Raw genomic sequence first — 5141 nt, 5'->3', positions numbered from 1 at the left:
ACCCCCTTTTTTAATAAATTCCACTGCAATACCATCCAACACCGATGCCTTGCCGTCTTTCATCTTCCGCAAAGCTTTTAAAGCCTCTTCCCTTTTTACCAAATCATTCTCCTTAGCCCTCTCACCTTGCACACCACCTCGACCAAAACACCCTTTATTATCATCAAACACATTCAACAAACCTTCGAAATACTCACTCCATCTCCTTCTCATATCACCACTACTTGTTATGACCTCCCCATTTGCCCCCTTCACTGAAGTTTCCATTTGCTCACTTGTCTTACGCACTTTATCTAACTCCTTTCAGAACATCTTTTTAGTCTCCCTAAAATTTAATGATACTCTCTCACCGCAACTCTCATTTGCCCTCTTTTTAACATCTTGCACCTTTTTCTTGACCTCCTGCCTCTTTCTTTTAAACATCTCCCACTGATTTGCATTTTTTCCCTGCAAATATCGTCCAAATGCCTCTCTCTTCTCTTTCACAAATGATCTTACTTCTTTATCCCACCACTCACTACCCTTTCTAATCAACCCACCTCCCACGCTTCTCATGCCACAAGCATCTTTTGCGCAAACCATCACTGCTTCCCTAAATACATCCCATTCCTCCCCCACTCCCCGTGCCTCCTTTGTTCTCACCTTCTTCCATTCTGTACTCAGTCTCTACTGGTACTTCCTCACGCAAGTCTCCTTCCCAAGCTCACTTACGCTCACGACTCTCTTAACGCCAACATTGTTCAAAACATGTTTTGGACAATCGCAAACTTACCAAATGTCGTCCTAGCTTCGTCTCTTCGATGTGTATCAACTGACTGTTATATTACTCTCTTGTGTGTCCCCTGATGATGTGATTATTACACGAAAGTGCACTTGGGAACTTCTCGTGTTTCATTTTCCCCGTGGACTCATAGGAATATCTTGATCACGCACAAGATTGTCATCCTTTCCGATATATATATATATATATATATATATATATATATATATATATATATATATATATATATATATATATATATATATATATTTTTCTTTTTTTTTTTTTGCTTTGTCGCTGTCTCCCGTGTTTGCGAGGTAGCGCAAGGAAACAGACGAAAGAAATGGCCCAACCCACCCCTATACACATGTATATACATACGTCCACACACGCAAATATACATACCTACACAGCTTTCCATGGTTTACCCCAGACGCTTCACATGCCCCGTTTCAATCCACTGACAACACGTCAACCCCGGTATACCACATCGCTCCAATTCACTCTATTCCTTGCCCTCCTTTCACCCTCCTGCATGTTCAGGCCCCGATCACACAAAATCTTTTTCACTCCATCTTTCCACCTCCAATTTGGTCTCCCTCTTCTCCTCGTTCCCTCCACCTCCGACACATATATCCTCTTGGTCAGTCTTTCCTCACTCATTCTCTCCATGTGACCAAACCATTTCAAAACACCCTCTTCTGCTCTCTCAACCAAGCTCTTTTTATTTCCACACATCTCTCTTACCCTTACGTTACTTACTCGATCAAACCAAATCACACCACACATTGGCCTCAAACATCTCATTTCCAGCACATCCATCCTCCTGCGCACACCTCTATCCATAGTCCACGCCTCGCAACCATACAACATTGTTGGAACCACTATTCCTTCAAACATACCCATTTTTGCTTTCCGAGATAATGTTCTCGACTTCCAAACATTCTTCAAGGCTCCCAGGATTTTCGTCCCCTCCCCCACCCTATGATTCACTTCCGGTTCCATGGTTCCATCCGCTGTCAGATCCACTCCGGGATATCTAAAACACTTTACTTACTCCAGTTTTTCTCCATTCAAACTTACCTCCCAATTGACTTGACCCTCAACCCTACTGTACCTAATAACCTTGCTCTTACTCACATTTACTCTTAAGTTTATTGTTTCACACACTTCACCACACTCAATCACCAGCTTCTGGAGTTTCTCACATAAATCAGCCACCTGCGCTGTATCATCAGCGAGCAACAAGTGACTCACATCTCAAGCTCTCTCATCCCCAACAGACTGCCTACTTGCCCCTCTTTCCCAAACTCTTGCATTCACCTCCTTAACAACCCCATCCATAAACAAAATAAACAACCATGGAGACATCACACACCCCTTCCGGAAACCTACATTCACTGAGAGCCAATTACTTTCTTCTCTTCCTACACGTACATATTCCTTACATCCTCGATAAAAAGTTTTCTCTGCTTCTAAAAACTTGCCTCCCACACCATATATTCTTAGTAACTTCCACAGAGCACCTCTATCAACTCTATCATATGCCTTCTACAGATCCATAAATGCTACATACAAATCCATTTGCTTTTCTAAGTATTTCTCATATTCATTCTTCAAAGCAAACACCTTATCCACACATCCTCTTCCACTTCTGAAACCACACTGCTCTTCCCCAATCTGACGCTCTGTACATGCCTTCACCCTCTCAATCAATACCCTCCCGTATAATTTACCAGGAATACTCAGCAAACTTATACCTCTGTATTTTGAACACTCACTCTTATCCCCTTTCCCTTTGTACTGTGGCACTATGCAAGCATTCCGCCATTCCTCAAGCACCTCACCATGAATCATACATACATTAAGTGACCTTACCAATCACCCCCTTTTTTAATAAATTCCACTGCAATACCATCCAACACCGATGCCTTGCCGTCTTTCATCTTCCGCAAAGCTTTTAAAGCCTCTTCCCTTTTTACCAAATCATTCTCCTTAGCCCTCTCACCTTGCACACCACCTCGACCAAAACACCCTTTATTATCATCAAACACATTCAACAAACCTTCGAAATACTCACTCCATCTCCTTCTCATATCACCACTACTTGTTATGACCTCCCCATTTGCCCCCTTCACTGAAGTTTCCATTTGCTCACTTGTCTTACGCACTTTATCTAACTCCTTCCAGAACATCTTTTTAGTCTCCCTAAAATTTAATGATACTCTCTCACCGCAACTCTCATTTGCCCTCTTTTTCACATTTTGCACCTTTTTCTTGACCTCCTGCCTCTTTCTTTTAAACATCTCCCACTGATTTGCATTTTTTCCCTGCAAATATCGTCCAAATGCCTCTCTCTTCTCTTTCACAAATGATCTTACTTCTTTATCCCACCACTCACTACCCTTTCTAATCAACCCACCTCCCACGCTTCTCATGCCACAAGCATCTTTTGCGCAAACCATCACTGCTTCCCTAAATACATCCCATTCCTCCCCCACTCCCCGTGCCTCCTTTGTTCTCACCTTCTTCCATTCTGTACTCAGTCTCTCCTGGTACTTCCTCACGCAAGTCTCCTTCCCAAGCTCACTTACTCTCACGACTCTCTTAACCCCAACATTGTTCAAAACATGTTTTGGACAATCGCAAACTTACCAAATGTCGTCCTAGCTTCGTCTCTTCGATGTGTATCAACTGACTGTTATATTTCTCTCTTGTGTGTCCCCTGATGATGTGATTATTACACGAAAGTGCACTTGGGAACTTCTCGTGTTTCATTTTCCCCGTGGACTCATAGGAATATCTTGATCACGCACAAGATTGTCATCCTTTCCGATATATATATATATATATATATATATATATATATATATATATATATATATATATATATATATATATATATATATATATATATATATATTTTTCTTTTTTTTTTTTTGCTTTGTCGCTGTCTCCCGTGTTTGCGAGGTAGCGCAAGGAAACAGACGAAAGAAATGGCCCAACCCACCCCTATACACATGTATATACATACGTCCACACACGCATATATACATTCCTACACAGCTTTCCATGGTTTACCCCAGACGCTTCACATGCCCCGTTTCAATCCACTGACAGCACGTCAACCCCGGTATACCACATCGCTCCAATTCACTCTATTCCTTGCCCTCCTTTCACCCTCCTGCATGTTCAGGCCCCGATCACACAAAATCTCTTTCACTCCATCTTTTCACCTCCAATTTGGTCTCCCTCTTCTCCTAGTTCCCTCCACCTCCGACACATATATCCTCTTGGTCAATCTTTCCTCACTCATTCTCTCCATGTGACCAAACCATTTCAAAACACCCTCTTCTGCTCTCTCAACCACGCTCTTTTTATTTCCACAAATCTCTCTTACCCTTACGTTACTTACTCGATCAAACCACCTCACACCACACATTGGCCTCAAACATCTCATTTCCAGCACATCCATCCTCCTGCGCACACCTTTTATCCATAGTCCACGCCTCGCAACCATACAACATTGATGGAACCACTATTCCTTCAAACATACCCATTTTTGCTTTCCGAGATAATGTTCTCGACTTCCAAACATTCTTCAAGGCTCCCAGGATTTTCGTCCCCTCCCCCACCCTATGATTCACTTCCGCTTCCATGGTTCCATCCGATGTCAGATCCACTCCAGGATATCTAAAACACTTTACTTACTCCAGTTTTTCTCCATTCAAACTTACCTCCCAATTGACTTGACCCTCAACCCTACTGTACCTAATAACCTTGCTCTTACTCACATTTACTCTTAAGTTTATTGTTTCACACACTTCACCACACTCAATCACCAGCTTCTGGAGTTTCTCACATGAATCAGCCACCTGCGCTGTATCATCAGCGAGCAACAAGTGACTCACATCTCAAGCTCTCTCATCCCCAACAGACTGCCTACTTCCCCTCTTTCCCAAACTCTTGCATTCACCTCCTTAACAACCCCATCCATAAACAAAATAAACAACCATGGAGACATCACACACCCCTTCCGGAAACGTACATTCACTGAGAGCCAATTACTTTCTTCTCTTCCTACACGTACATATTCCTTACATCCTCGATAAAAAGTTTTCACTGCTTCTAAAAACTTGCCTCCCACACCATATATTCTTAGTAACTTCCACAGAGCACCTCTATCAACTCCATCATATGCCTTCTACAGATCCATAAATGCTACATACAAATCCATTTGCTTTTCTAAGTATTTCTCATATTCATTCTTCAAAGCAAACACCTTATCCACACATCCTCTTCCACTTCTGAAACCACACTGCTCTTCCACAATCTGACGCTCTGTACATGCCTTCACCCTCTCAATCAATACCCTCCCGTA

This window comes from Panulirus ornatus, chromosome 2, assembly GCF_036320965.1.
Source record: "Panulirus ornatus isolate Po-2019 chromosome 2, ASM3632096v1, whole genome shotgun sequence".
NCBI lineage: Eukaryota > Metazoa > Arthropoda > Malacostraca > Decapoda > Palinuridae > Panulirus > Panulirus ornatus.
Note: the sequence above shows the minus strand (reverse complement) of the source record.